Genomic DNA, 16,818 nt, shown 5'->3' on the forward strand with positions numbered 1-16,818 from the left:
TCTGCCACCCCCCTGCAGCCGGAAGATCGTTTTGCCCAGGTGCGGGCGCAGGATGTCTGCAGGGGGCTGGTAGAAGCCCCAGGCAAGTTAAACTCTTTCTCTTTTATGGCATTTCAGGTTTCCATTACAACCCACTTCAAACCTTTCTAGACAGCAGTTTTGGAACAATCCCCATAAAACACACTGTTCAGCTCCTAGCCAAGCAACATGCTTTGCATTGTGGGGAGAGAAAGGGGTAATTGAAGTTGAAATGAGCTGCTGACACCTGTGGAGGTAGATATCAATTACAATTCCAGAGTGTTCAAATCACTAATGAGCTTTTGGAGAGATTGCTGTACACACTTGAAACATGCAATTGAAATTGTCCTAGACACTCTCCAGCCTTTTCAATATGTTTATAATATTTTAAATATTACACAAGCAAGGGATTTTTATTGAGCAGTGTGGGATCCATTGTGGATATTGAGCGTCCTGATCCTGTTCTTATCCTGTAGGTACATAGGTCCGATGTGCTGCACACTCCAATACATTGATATTTGAGTGCTGCTTCCATCAACCCTGGAGATACTAAAATATTCGTCATTGTTTTAGATAACCTAAGAATGGGTCCCGCTCAGGAGCTCAGTGTATTCTAGCATGGCACCATGACAAGATGTAACCTGCATCATCACAGAATGCAACCTCAGCAAGTCCATTTGTGAAAATGTTCTTGCGACTGAATACTCCACGGTCAGCTGTTAGCGGTTATAACAAAGTGGAAGCAATTGGGACAACAGCAAGTCAACCATGAAGTGGTAGACCATGTAAAATCGCAGAACAAAGTCAACACATGCTGAAGCATACATTGTGCAGAAGTCACCAACCTTCTGCAAAGACAACAGCTACTGACGTTCAAACTTCATATGGCCTTTAGATTAGCTCAAGAACAATGCATAGAGAGCTTCATGGAATCAGTCTATGGATGAGCAGTTGCATTTAAGCCTTAAATCACTAGGTGCAATGCAAAGCATTGTATGCAGTGGTGTAAAACACGCCATCACTGGACTTTAGAGTAGTTGAAATGTGCTCTCTGGAGTGACGACTCACACGTCTTGGTCTGCAGTGGAATGGACGAGTCTGGATTTGGTAGAGAACAGTATCTGCCTGACTGCATTGTGCTAAAAGTACAACTTGTTGTATGGTAAACAAAATTCCCATAAACACATTCCTAAACCTTGTTGAAAGCCTTATTTAAAGCGGTTATAGCTGCAAATGGCGAGAACAACTCTACATTGTAGTCTATGGGATGACATTAAAGACCATGTGTGTAAAGGAAGGCATTCCAATATTTTTGTAAATCTGGAACACCCGATACAGACCTGCAGGGTAGTAGATTTTTGATAGTAAATAACTACTTTTTCCAAGTGCCAACACAATGCTACCCATCATTGTTTTCAGGAAAGCTGTCAGATGGAACCAGTAATCCATCTACAGCACACTCTGCTACATACTCTACATGGGGATGAGGAGGGTGAGGAACCAGTAGCACCGAGGCACAAGGGGAAGGAGTGGAAGGAGAAGAGAGTGGTATACTCCGCTGTGTGCAGTACAGGGACGGGTACCTGCGAGGTCTTACTGACATTGGGACTGGCCAGGGAACTTATCAATGGGAGTAATGGTGGCAGAAAAAAAGGTTCTCTCAATGTATAATTCAATCAATTTTCACCTGTTCTCTGAACTCGCGCATGCACAATACAGATGTGATCATCTTCTGAACTACTCAGGGACGCAAGTACTTGCGAAGGCTGCCCAAGGAGCTCAACAGCTGACTTAGCAGGTTGAATAACTTCAATGGGGGATGGCGCAGGAACGACCAAATGGACAGAGGATCAGAAAGGTTGTAGGATATCTAGAGCCTCACCTCTACATAGATATGTATAAAAACTGAAGTGAGTTTCTTTACTTCAGGTTTGCACTTTCCCTCACTGATAAAGAACAACAGCCATAAAACTCCTTCCTGGCAAAGAACAGCTTCTGAGTGCAGGGGATACAAAAGTTAATAGCTAATATATTTTAGCTCTGGGACACCTGAAAAACTGTATGAAAACTGTCCCCTATAGCTGAGACAATACAATTTTAAACCTACTTTTTAATTTTTTATAGAGAAAATGAAACTGTGGTATGCTAAAAAAACAAAAGTCATTTTTAAGAGTAGAAGGATAGATACAGTTTATTGTGCTTAAACGTGCTTACATAAATTGTCATCTCCCAACCAAGAAAATAAAAGTACTTAAATTAGTTTGTTTTAAATTTACGTAAGTGCCATATTACTTCTCATAGGCCATGCATGGATTAACTGTGCACTTGCCATTCAGTACAGGGGCTGATCTGTTGCATAAAGCGTTCCATCCCATTGCTATTTAATACAACCAGATGCAAGTATTTGTAACCACGTGTCAGTATCTGAAATCACTGTATGTCATGTCTGGTAGGTGGCTGCTGCCCGCTCAAATGTATATGCAAGGGTCAAGAGCTTGCAGGCCAAACATTTCCTTGAGAGGAGCTGACAGATGGTGAACACAAAGCCTATCAGCAGTCCATGTGATAGATTCCTCACCTACTTTGTTGTACTTTTTTTCATTTGCCAGGGTTTTAAAACATTTTATAGCTTATATAACAATATGTTAACTGAATCAGGGCCAATGTTTGTCACTGTTGGTGTTCACCCAGTAATTATTATTATTATTATTTATTGTATTTATAAAGCGCCAACATATTATGCAGCGCTGGACAATAAATATATACAATGATACAAGGATGACATACATAGGGTTATACACATAGAACAAAGTTATACATACAAATTGTACAAAATGCATGATCATGCAATATGGGCTGGTTAGGTAGGCCCAGTAATACAAGTACAGGCTGTCATAGGACAGGAGTACATGATCCTGTAGATTACACTAGGGAGTGAAGGACCCTGTCAGAGGCTTACAATCTAAAGGGAGGGGTGGAAACACTAGGGGGGCTGTTAAATATTCCTTAGAGAGTTACTGTGTGGTAGGAGGTGGGTAGGCCATCATAAAGAGGTGGGTTTTGAGGGCTTGCTTGAATGTGTTGAAAGAGGGAGCAAGTCTGATGGGTGGTGGAAGGGCATTCCAGAGGGTGGGGGCAGCTCTTGAGAAATCCTGCAGGTGGGCATGGGAGTGTGAAATGCGTGGGGTGGTGAGGCGAAGGTCGTTGGAGGAACGGAGGGGGCGACCTGGTGTATACTTGTGAACAAGCTCCGAGATGTAGGTAGGGCAGGTTTTGTGCACAGATTTATACGCCAGGCATAGAATCTTGAAACTTATCCTGAAACGGATAGGGAGTCAGTGCAGGGATTCACAAAGGGGAGATGTGGATGCAGAGCGGTGCGAAGAATGGATGAGTCTTGCAGCCGCGTTCATCACTGTTTGAAGGGGGGCAGTGCGTTTCAGGGGGAGGCCAGAAAGGAGGGAGTTACAGTAATCAAGGCGGGAGATGATGAGGGCATGGATGAGCAGTTTGGTCGTGTCCGGGGTTAAGAAGTAATATCTACAGTTTGGAGCAGGTTCTGGTTTCATTCTCAGCTACAACCTCAGTGGAACCTATTTGTGGGAAAAGAACATGTATGAAAAAAATTACTATGTGGGATCTCAAGATAGAATGATTACTTATCTACAAGACATGCGTTGATGTGACCAATGGTCTAAGAAATGGCTCCCAGGACACTCAACTAAATATAGCAAAGTTTGTGTTTACATCAAATACACAGTCTCCTCTATGTTCAGACTTCCACCATGTTAAATGTACCAAGTTTTTGCGTGTTTTGAAAAGACAGGTGAATATGAAACAAATATGCAAATCATGTGCAAATCACAAAAATCACAAAAAAACAAAACAAAAAAAGCAGTAAGTTGCAAGTCTGTTTCTGCAAATAGAAAACTGCAAATGAGAACAAACCCATTGATTAACATGGGTGCTGTATTACCATACGACTAGTATATATGGAAACACATGATAAGCCACATATTCTGTGAATGGAGCTTTACTCTTTGCCATCACTTTTTATTAAATTGCCTTGATTCAAGAGGAACACTAGAGGAGGTCACAAGCACTGAGGCATTCTGTCTATTAGAAGTCAACACAAGGAGCTCCTTCTTAGCAGAGCTGTCTTAGCCAATTGTGCAGGTGTTATTAATGCTGCAAGCAAGGCACAAGCACTTCAGCCTGGAGAGAGTCACAAGCACACCAGGCCTCTGAGTGCAGATGTATGCATTTCATTTACATGTATTTAGCCTACTTATCATTCAAATAAAGCCAATTTGCATAGGTATGTGTGGTTCTGTGGAGCAACGGACAGTGAAGCAACACATCACAGATACTGACCAGTGACAAGTAAAGCAGAAATCAAAATCAAATAAAGAAATAACAGATATTATTAGAAAGGGATGATTTGTCATAGTATTTTGTTCAATAAAAGGCCTAATAATTTGTACATGTCTGATGTCCACCAAGCTAGAGAGCAGAAATATATTCCATAACAAATTACTATTACACCATTTAAAGGCAACTGAGCAACTGTAATTGAAAATATTATTATTATTTAGTATTTATATAGCGCCGACATATTACGCAGCGCTGTACAGTGTATATGTATATGTATATATATATATGTATATATATATATATATATATATATATATATATATATATATATATATATATATATATATATATATATATATATATATATATATATATCTTGTCACTAACTGTCCCTCAAAGGAGCTCACAATCTAATCCCTACCATTGCCATATGTCTATATTATGTAGTACTGTAGTCTAGGGGCAATTTTTAGGGGGAACCAATTAACTTATCCGTATGTTTTTGGAATGTGGGAGGAAACTGGAGTGCCCGGAGGAAACCCACGCAGACACGAAGAGATCATACAAACTCTCTGCAGATAGTGCCCTGGCTGGGATTCGAACCAGGGACCCAGCGCTGCAAGGCAAGAGCGCTAACCACTACGCCACCGTGCTGCCCACAAAAATATATATAATCAACCTCTCCATAAGGCCTCTTGCACACTGCATGCATTTCCGATTCCGATTTTTAATCGGTTTTTACCTCCGATTCAGATTTTTAATCTTTACTGCATGCTGCATTTTTTGATCAGTTTTTCTGTTGAATGTATTAAGGGAAAATCGGAATTGAAAATCGGAATCAGAATACGGATTTGCAGTGTGCTGGGAGCCAAGGGAGAGTCATAACAGAGTGGGCTGTTGGTTGGGATAATCGTTATTGCTTACCTATGGGGCGGATGCTCCTCCGCCCCCTCCACCCAGTCTGTTTGTGATCTGGTGAAGTCGCCCACTCAGGACCACTGCAAGGCATGCTAGGAGATGTAGTCTGTGGATGTTAATACATCTCTGTAACAGTATTGAACATGCTGAAGACTGAGGCTCTGAAGCTAAAAGACACTGAAGAACAGTGGAGAGCGCGAGTCAGCAATTTTGGACTAAATTATGTCTAACGTGACTGCTATAAGGTGGGAAAAGTTTTCAGCCCTCACCTGAGTCATATTAAATAATAGTAAGTCCTGCTAAAAGCCAAGTGAAATAACAGTGCTACTTGGATATATTAAATATAAAAATTATTATTACCGGTAAATATAAAAAAATTGTACTGCAGATGTAGCACATGATTGCGTTTGCATGACTTATTTCCCTCACCTTTTAGTAATCCTTACTGCAACTGGATATAACATAGGTAAGGGATAATAAATACTGCCACCCAATAACAGACGGCTTTTCAAAATCCAGATCTTCCATATGACTCAAGCTCTTCAATACTCTCCAGCCTTTGAAGAAAATGGTCTATTTGTCATTTACAAGTATTGAGATTATTCACTTCTAAACTTTTGCTTAACCACCCTGGCGTTCTATTAAGATCGCCAGGGCGGCTGCATGAGGGTTTTTTTTAAATTAAAAAAAAACTATTTCATGCAGCCAACTGAAAGTTGGCTGCATGAAAGCCCACTAGATGGCGCTCCGGAGGCGTTCTTCTGATCGCCTCCGGCGGCCAAAAGTAACACGGAAGGCCGCAATGAGCGGCCGTCCGTGTTTTGCTTACTTCGTCGCCATGGCGACGAGCGGAGTGACGTCATGGACGTCAGCCGCCTCCGATCCAGCCCTTAGCGCTGGCCGGAACTATTTGTTCCGGCTGCGCAGGGCTCAGGCGGCTGGGGGGACCCTCTTTCGCCGCTGCTCGCGGCGGATCGCCGCTGCTCGCGGCGGATCGGCGCCGCGCCGATCAGGCAGCACACGCAGCTGGCAAAGTGCCGGCTGCGTGTGCTGCACTTTATTTGAAGAAAATCGGCCCAGCAGGGCCTGAGCGGCACCCTCTGGCGGTACTGGACGAGCTGAGCTCGTCCATACCGCTAAGGTGGTTAAAGTTCACTAACTCATGCTTTACTAAGAGGCAAAGCATGAGTCACGTAACATTAAATCATGGTGCCACCTATAGGTAAATCATTACCATTACAGGCAGAATAACAGTATTTTTGAGCTTCATAACTCATTACCTTGCTAAAAAGATTATGTGATACATGTTCAACGCAACACTTAAACTGAAACATCTCATGTGTGTATATAAAAACAAAACATTTGTACACATTGCTTTCTTGGACAAAGATTGCTCAGTAGCTGTTATCATATTTGCCCTTTATGTTCATAATTTACACAACAAATGAAAAAAAAAATTAAACACACATACCAGGGTAAACAAGACCTAAGTGTGGCCAAAAGATAGATACCTCTCTCAGATCTGAATCTGATTAGAGAAGGATCATCTGACTGAATCCTTCCACAATGCACACAGATCTTTAATAGATTTCATGCAGGGAATTATTAAAAACCTATCAAAACACAGCGTTGTATTGCTCTATGCAGAGCAATGTTATGGGCCATAGGCCTACCACCACTCCCGATCGATATCTAGACCAATTCAATTGATTTCAGATGGAAATCAATGATTGATTGTGTCGGCATGTTGGGGCATTGATTCCTAGCAGATTCTATCAATGATCGAATGTGCCTAAAAGGTGTGAGAGGAGGTGTATGGAAAGGGGAGCAACAATCAAATAGGCTACATGGCCAGTGGCTGGTGAGAGATAGATGGCTCTAGATGTACTGTTGCCATACTACAGTCTTCAGGAGGGAACAGGTACATACTACTAAATATATACAAAATGTCATGTTGATCTTCTGCCCCCATTCACCTCTGAGTCACGCACATGAAACAAGCATGCAGTTATGTGAAGTCACAGCAGAGCAGGAACATGTAATCTAAATAATTGTGGGAGAAAAATGTCAAAGGAGTTTAAAGCTATATCAGTAAAACAGCCAGACAAATAGTACATATTAGTTTACAAATTAAAACAATGTTGCTTACCAAATGCCCCTTGCTACAAGGTTTCAGGATGTGTCAGCTAATGTATCTCCTTAGTTATATCAGTTATTGCAGTTTATCTTCGAATATTGTTTTTCCTTGCTTATAATTTTCTTTCAGACTGCTAAAGCATTCTCTGAATTTAAATTCTTGAGTTCGAACGGACAATCAGAAGGGGACTTAGGCAAAGTCCAGAGATGCGGTTATCTGAAAGTGATCCTACAGTGGACACACACATATACAAATCCACTATTACATCCTGAAACTTAAAAAGTATTTCACTGTGGAACATATGCTCTTTCTTGTCCTATACAGCCACACGAATATTGCAGTTCAAATCGATTACACTGCAGTAGTTAGTTCACAGATCCACAGGGACGGATTTACCATAAGGCCCTGTAGACACGTGCCTACAGTCACCTGATGATGGAAAGGCGGCTCCCTCTACTCCCCGACTCCCTGCCTCCCTATGCAGAGTCCTGATGAGAGTGTAAATGAGCGGTTACTCACCCAGCTCTCTGCATTCCACTGATGAGATCTACCTTCAGTCAGGGGCACCTCTAGCTATTTAATATTAAAGTTCCCCTAGCTACCTAATACTTGGGGGCACCTCTAGCTACCTAATACTTGGAGGAACCTTTAGCTACTTAATATTGAAAGTACTTATGGCTACATCATTCTAAGGGGCACCTGTAGTTATAGATGCAGCCCACTGTACCTTTAAATATCGGCTGTCTGCATATAGAATAGCAGTGCTGGCATCACCCATCCACATACTGTAGAAGCCAGCCAGCAGTTATTCACTGGCTTCCAATCCAATTCTGCATCAGGTTGTCACCTGAGTATGCTTCACTGTCTGGCACACAAAGACGTTCTTTGGGCGCCGCTGCTGCTGGGAGTTCTCATCCAGGCATGATTGGGGGGAATCAATACCTAGATTCAATGTAATGTTTTTCAACATCATTTTATGTATATTGCGGTTCCCCTGCAGTCTGAAAAATGTTGGCCCGGCCCTTGACCGAAAAAGTTTGGGGACCTCTGCTCTACAGACACAAATAACATTATTATGACAGCACAATGTCTTTACTGTACCTGCAGATATGTTTTCCAACTGATCCAAACAATACAGGGTTACCTCTGCCTATTAGATCAACTGATAGAGTTTTGTTTTACCTAGTGCAATGTCAGATGCAAGCAGTCTGACAAACTTGTCTATCATCCACTATTCCCAATATATAACTTCAAAAGTAGTAACAAAATTGTGTGTAAAATGTGTTTGCTTATGAGGGGAATTAAGTCATACTTTTTGCTTGCAAAAGAGTTAGCATTAAGGTGCACTTTAAAACCAAGGTTTACTCTGGCAAGCCTCTTCTACTGGGCAGGTCAAGGGTGAAAGTAGCTTAGGCTCGCAAGGGCAGGGCTATTCCCCCTTTTGTGTCTTGGTAACCATTATACATTTTATACAGTAAAACTGAATAAAGCAGTCCCAGCCTGAGACTGCAGTGCAGTGCATCTTTCTTCTCGATCTTCCTCTGCCGACCCTCTTTGTCAAGCTCTTCACTGGCTGCAAATTAACCAGAGGATTCAGTTCAAACTCCTAACCCTAACCTACAAAGCTCTCCACAATCTCTCTCCCCGGTACATATCCTCACTAATCTCCAGATACAAACCCAATCGCAATCTCAGATCGGCACATGATCTTCTGTTGTCCTCCTCTAGAATCAACGCCTCACATTCACGTTTACAAGACTTCGCACGCGCTTCACCCCTCCTCTGGAATGCCCTCCCACAACACATCCATCACTCGCCAACCTTGTTTGTTTTAAACGCTCTCTAAAAACACACTTGTTCCGACAAGCATATGCGCTACCTTAGGCCACTTCCCTTTGTACTAAGACCAAATTGCACTCCTACTATGTATCCTAAAACACACAACCTCTATATAGCCTCTATATATTTGCTGCATACTACCCCTCCTCCCCCCCCTCCCCCCCCCCCCCCATTCCATTTAGATTGTAAGCTCGCAAGGGCAGGGCTATTCCCCCTTTTGTGTCTTGGTAACCATTATACATTTTAATTATGTTAATTTTATCACTGTCATTACCAATTCTATAATTTGTATTTTGTATCATTCTTTGTATTTTGTCACTAATTATGTATCTTGTATATTGGTGTACACCATTGTCTGTATTATTATGTACCCCATGTTTGTTTCTTACTTTGTACAGCGCCACGGAATATGTTGGCGCTTTATAAATCAATAATAATAATAATAACAACAACAACAACAACAGGGGATGGGGGTGTTGAGACCTGGCTTCTGCCAAGACAGAAAAATGTAATATTTAGCTTATAAAAACACTGTGATATGACACAGGACTGCTATTGAAACGTAAAGCCCCCACTGCCTTGTGGGTAAAACAGGATCATCAAATGCTAGTGGTGGAAAGAAAAAACAGAAAAGTCCTATCATTGACTTGTGACAGAACGAAAAAAAAAGAAAGAAAGAAAAGATAAACGATCCTCCCCAACATGAAACGTAGTAGGTATCCAGGCCTTGATGGCAGCCTCATCAGGACATCACCCTTTTTAAAGGGGCACTATGGTGAGAAACTATAACATTTAAAATACATATACACATTTGTTCCAAAATAAATGCACTCTAAGTTTAATTATTCCTATGTAGCAATTACTTACAGTAGGTATTATAAACCAGAGAGCTCTGAACCTCTTACCGACAGGTTTCATACTAGTCCATCAAGGTTTACAGTAAATTTTTCAAAAGCGGTCCTACTTACATGACACTTTCCTGGCAGATGGACTGTGCTACTGACTTTCACGAAATATACTTTGAAAATAAGGGAAACCATGAGAATCCCCCATGAGTAACTGTACCAGTCCGAAAACTGTAAGAGGTTCAGAGCAATCGGATGATGACACCTACTTTAAGTGACAGCTATACAAGAAGTAAACAGCTTACAGTGCATTTACTCTAGGACAAATGTCTGTATGTGTTTATTACAGAAACAGAGGAAAATGGAAACTGGACTGATGGCATGGCAGTAACTTCGTGCCTGAAATGGAAAATTAAAATTAGTTTTTGGTACATAAGAACTTTGTCAAAGACCTCTAGACTAAGACACATGTCAAAGGAAATGTTAAATTGCTCCGATATTTTAGGACTTAAGTGATGTCAGAAGGTCAGACTCTGGGAAGCTACAAACACATGATGAGCTAACTTGTTTTGCACTCAGGTGGAGTAGGAAAAATCTGTCAAGTAGAGAGAAAGTAGACAAAGAGAAGCCCTTTAGATGGCAACCCATACCAGGGAGGCTTTTGACAGCTTGTTTTGAAACAAATATAAGAAATGTATATGTTCCAATTTTATCCAGCCATTAAAGCATTCACCAGTTCACCCTCCACTAAACTATGTCTTCTATGAAAGCCTCATTAAAACAGTGAAAGAAAATTGGTCGAAAAGACCATCGGATCCCAATGGGAGAGCTAAACGCAAAGGAGATTTCCAAAAATAAGGACCTAGAGAACATAATGGGCATAAATGGAGCTGGAAAAGAAAGCAATGTTGACAAACATCTGTGCCTCGATTTGATAGTAAAAGGCACTTTATTTCCACATAATCATTTGGTAAAACCAAATCATATAATAAAGAATCAGTTAGACCACATTGCCTTGAGTAAGAAGTTTAGAAGATCTCAGTGAGGTCAGAAAAAAGTGTGGAGCCGATGTAGTGCCCCCTTTTCACGATAGCCAAGTTTCATATGGCTACTGTAAAAAACAGTGGAGTGGAGTGGAGTGGAGTGGCACTAACAAAAAGTGGGGACTGGTGTGCCCAAGCCAAAAAAAGACCCTTGTACTCCAGGGTCCGCGATCCAGAAAAAAAGATGGAGGCTGGCACCACCAATACATATTTATGCTCTTTTTATTGCATTAGCAAGATGTCAAAAAGCTTTGCTGGGCTAATGGCATTAACTTCAGCAAAGTTTTTTGACATCCTGCTAATGCAATAAAAAAAAAAAAATACTTATTGGTGGTGCCAGCCTTCAGCTTTTTTCATATGGCTATTGTGGCAGCTATTAGAATATTTTTGAGACAAAAGAGAAGATTTGATGCTGGCAAGTTAAAACAAGATCTGCCACAAACTTTCAAACTACACTAAAAAGAAGCCTGTAGTGAGGGTTAACCTACAAACTAAGCCCAGACCTAGGGATGATTGGAAAGAGCAAATTCCGTTCCGCCGGAATTGCGGAATTCCACCATCGCCATTACATTTCCGCGGAATTTTGCGGATTTCCATGGAATTCTGCATTCCGACGGAAAAATTAAAGTAGTCGCAAATGAAACCTTGTTTATGCTAAATGGTAGCCCATGGGACCTAGTGGCTGTTCCCCCGGTCATTTTTTTTTTTTTTTTTGCAGCAGGAGGTGTTGCTTAAGCCACGGGACCTTGCTGTGGTCCCATGGCTGTCATTTTGGCGCCGCAGGAGGTGTCGCGTAAGCCATGGGACCTAGGGGTGGTTCCATGGCGGTCATTTTGGCGCTGCAGGTGGTGTCGCGTAAGCTATGGGACCTGGCGGTGGTTCCATGGCGGTCATTTTTGGCTGCCTGGAGGTGTCGCTTACGCCATGGGACCTTGCAGTGGTCCCATGGCGGTCATTTTAGCGCCGACAGGAGGTGTCGCGGAAGCTATGTGACTTGGCGGCGGTTCCATGGCGCCAAAACCACCGCCAGGACCCAAAGCTTACGCGACACCTCCTGCGGCACCAAAACCACCGCCATGGGACCAGGAGGTGTCGGGTAAGCTATGGGACCTGGCGGTGGTTCCATGGCGGTCATTTTGGCGCCGCAGGAGGTGTCGCGTAAGCTATAGGACCTGGCGGTGGTTCCATGGCGGTGGTTTTGGCGCCGCAGGCGGTGTCGCGTAAGCTTTGAGCCCAGGCAGTGGTCCCATGGCTGTGGTTTTGGTGCCGCAGGAGGTGTCGCATAAGCTATGGGACCTGGCGGTGGTTCCATGGCGGTGGTTTTGGCGCCGCAGGAGGTGTCGCGTAAGCTATGGGACCTATACAAAATGGTTGGGATAGGTGAGACAGCTAGGGAGCTGGTTGCTATGCTAACATAGGATTGATTGGTTTTTGTTAACACTGTAATTGGTGCTGAAATACTTCAGATTTTCATGCAGAAATCAGTTTGGGTGGTTTTTGTAAGCCTCTGATTGGTGCAGAAATTCCTATTTTCATGAAGAAATCCTGTTGTTTTCACTTTAAACTTCTTTTAGGGCAGTGTTTCTCAACATTTTATTGGTATGTACCCCTATTAAAACCCTGTACTCACCAAGTACCCCCTAGCATAGTAAACATTATCACAGGTACCCCTTGACAAATATATATTTAATCCTAGTACATGATACTTGGTTCCTAAACCATTTCCAAGCATTTATTATTGCTTTTAATTAGCTAAAACACAAATTTTGTGTTGTTTAAATGAGATTTATAATTTTCGTAAAAACTCTAAATTTGTTGTTCTTGGTTAAGTATAGCACGCCTGAGTACCCCCTGTAACCATCAGAAGTACCCCCTGGGGTACGCGTACCACACGTTGAGAACCTAGGTTCGAGGGGATTCCTTGTGATTGGCTTACAAAATTCCACTTCCGCAGAATTTCCGCTATAGCGCTAAGGCAATTCCGTTCCGATGCGACGGAACGGAATCACCAAATTCCGCCCGGAATCGCGGAAAAATGAATTCCGCGGAACGCGGTGAGCATCCCTACCCAGACCCTTGTAACACACTGACTGTACTCACAGTCAATGCTGCACATGTTCTCAATCACATTCGCACAGTGGAATATCTGCAAATCTGATCACTAGCATGGTTTCCGCATGGTGGTCACCCTCCATTCCATTTTGCCCACATCATGACTTCACTCTCCACCCACCTTCTTCTCCCCAGCAAGGAGAACCATAATGTGGGTGGAGAAAGGTGGAGATGGCAACTACATTGGTTAAGTAACAGCGAAAAAGTCTGCTAAAGCAAAGTACAACAAAAAGCCATGGCTCAAAAGTAATATGCAAAAGTTAAGCATGAGATCAAAAGACATGCAAGAGACTGAGGGTATATGTGGCTGAAAGGGCCCATAGAGCCAAATAACATTGTCCATACTTGTTACTACTGAGTCTGTGAATGAGCTATCATTGGTAGTTTTAACACTTCTGCCCTAGTGAATGTCTTGCCCTAATCAATACCTTTTTTAGTAAAACACGTACCTGACACCTAGCCCCCCCTCCCTCTTCTAATGAAAGAAGACTTGAAAAATAAGTATAGAGAGAGGAAAGGTAGGAGTGCCAGAAAGACCTGGACAGAAGTGAAAACCCTAGCCAAACACAGAAAACTCATACTTATGTGAGCATATCATTTCAATTGCATTCTTTCAACCTACACATGCAATCTTCATGCTCGTCATTGAAGAGGGAAACACACCAACTATGGTGGCTACAGGACTAAAGTTGCTGTTGGTGAGCAGTAATAACCTGCTGAATTAAATGTTATTAGGCCATAAGGTTTCTGCATTCCCTTTCTATCAATTTAATAACCCCCTTTTTCAAAGTATGAAGTTCTCCATAGCACAGCACTCAGATATTCTTATCGCTTCCAGAACTCATGTCCACATTAGGCTAGTACTATGGTTAGCCTCCACAAAATGCTTCACTAATAGTGCTTCCTTAGTGACTCTTCCTCTCTGTGCAGCTCATCTAACCCATCTCCAATACAAGATGGACAGGATACAGGAAGTCAGGAAGAACAGCTGCCAGAAGTTGTCCTGTCCACATGCATAAACACTTGTAGCTACTTCCTCTTCTCACCTAATATTAAAAAAGTTAAGCTTGTTATGTTACAATATATTGATTAAGACATTGGGACTAAAGGGACTTTGCCACACACACAGTTTTGTAGCACATACCTCTCATAGAACAGCCGCTGCTACTGCTTTTAAATGGAGATTCTGCTAAGCAGGTTCAAATGTCTTCAAAAGCTACTAAAGGGCTGGGGGCCTGGGCAGCAGTTTTCCCTTAAAGAGGAACTGTAACGACAAAACGTCCCCTGGGGGGTACTCACCTCGGGTGGGGGAAGCCTCCGGATCCTAATGAGGCTTCCCACGCCGTCCTCCATCCGTCAGGGGTCTCGCTGCAGCCCTCCGTGCAGCGGTGACGTAATATTTACCTTCCTGGCTCCTGCGCAGGCGCTCTGACGGTTGTCGGCTCCGAAGTAGGCGGAAATACCCGATCGCCGTCGGGTCTGCTCTACTGCGCAGGCGCAAGTTTCCGGCGCCTGCGCAGTAGAGCGGACCCGACGGAGATCGGGGATTTCCGTCTATTTCCGTGCCGAAAGCCGCCACAGCGCCCCCGCTGGAGCCAGCAAAGGTAAATATTGAAGCTACAGTCGGCTCTGTCGCCGGCTGTTCGGAGGGCTGCAGCAAGACCCCCGTGGGACAGAGGACGGCGTGGGAAGCCTCATTAGGATCCAGAGGCTTCCCCCACCCGAGGTGAGTACCCCCCAGGGGAGATTTTTGTTGTTACAGAGTCTCTTTAAGGCAGCTGGACATGGAAGAAGAGTTGCTACATATGAAGAGAAGGATGCAAATGGGGAGAAACACATGGAAAAGGGGCTACTGTACATGTATATTACATGTGGAAGAGGGAACTGCACATATAATGGGAAGACAGCTGCTGTTCATGGAAAAGGAGGCACAAGTAGGTAAGCCTAGGCTAGGGCATGAAAAATTATAAATCCAACTTTGCTGCTAACTAGGTTACACAGCAATTTGAAGCTCTAAAAACTTAAAGGCGTTATCAGGCAGTAGTTTTGCGCCTGCGCAGTCCGCTCCGGTCCACGTGGCGGTGATTGACAGCGCCGCTTGTGCAGGCCTGACGTCATCGCCGGGTACTGGGACGGAGCTGCGGCCTGACGTCATCGCCGGGGACCAGGACGGAGCTGCAGGAACGGCTGTGTGCAGCGCTGCGGCGAGGGACATGCTGGGAGCTTGGGACTGGAGGAAGCCCACGGTAAGTAGTGCTTATTTTGATAAAAACGTCTGATAACTCCTTTAAGGTGGCCACTAATGGGCCAATTTCTAGCAAAAAATTGTTTGAGCAATCAGATAATTCTGATCAGATTGGGTGTAAATAATATCCATTGATGGACACAATCAATTATGAGCAATTATAAAAACAGTCGTCCGATTGGATTTTTGTTGAACCAAAATTGGATTGGGTTTTCTTGTTGTGATAGATACGAAGCAAATATTGGTTCGTTGATGTTTATTGTAAAAATGAAGCACTTTTTTTTATTACATTCTTTTCACTGGAGTTTCTCTTTAAGTTGCTGTACGGGTTACATAGCTCTTAAGCCTCATCTACACGCTCCGATGAGGCTCCGATGTGTGTTATCAATTGATAAGATCCGACAGGTCGGATCTTGCTACCACCGATTCCCTGCTCGTTCCCCGCGAGGGGACAATGGCAGGGAATCGAGCGGAAGATAAGCGGCGCGGCGACGAGCGGGTACCGAATCCGGCGGACCAGTGGGGACGTGGAAGAGCCTCATCTACGCGTCTAGATGAGGCTTTAAATTTAGGCAGATCTTATGAATGTCAACTTGTATGCATACACTGAGCATCAGTGAAGCTGTGCAGACGGGCATCTTGCAGTAGACTATATCACAAGATAATTCACATCACACACATTTTGCTTCATAACATTTGGAGTAAAGGCCTGTGCACATGCTAGATGCATGTGCGCCCGGCGTGGATTGGCACACAATCCCTCGGACGACATTGCATGGTTGGGGGTAGTGACATGCTCTGTTCCTATCGGGTGGGGGGAGGAGCAGGAACAAGAGTGATGTCACGTTGCGAGGGTGTAAGTGGCTGTTGCTCAGCCGAAGTTTTCCGCCAGGTCGAGAGGGGTTGTGGCTGCCATACACGATGGATTCTCGGCAGAGACAGTCGTTATTGACCACCTCAGCAGAGTTTCATCTAGTGTGTGGACAAAGCTCAATACTGAACACCTATGAATTAAGTTTGTTATTTTAATTGAAAATCACACATTTTCAGTTACATGTTTCATGTACAATGTTGTGCTAACTAATTACCAAATTCAGAATTCAAAGAGAAAACATTTAGGAAAAATGTATGTGAAAGTAAAACAAAGCACTGAGTGAGCTACGGCAGTCTCAGCTATTAGGACATTCTTTAAATAGTACTCAACTTCCCCATTTCGACATATGACCTATGTTCCATCCCAAAATATCTTGTATTGTACTGAAGTTGTCTTATGCTAACCATCTCGCT

The 16,818-nt window shown here is 43.2% G+C and overlaps 1 protein-coding gene across 1 annotated transcript in view; it reads right to left on the reverse strand.

Annotated features, from left to right (window-relative positions):
• The window catches only part of ATXN7L1 (ataxin 7 like 1), a 121,710-nt gene that overhangs the window by 83,957 nt on the left and 20,935 nt on the right, over positions 1–16,818 (reverse strand). The window lies entirely within an intron of this gene.

Source organism: Hyperolius riggenbachi, chromosome 3 (genome assembly GCF_040937935.1).
Source record: "Hyperolius riggenbachi isolate aHypRig1 chromosome 3, aHypRig1.pri, whole genome shotgun sequence".
NCBI lineage: Eukaryota > Metazoa > Chordata > Amphibia > Anura > Hyperoliidae > Hyperolius > Hyperolius riggenbachi.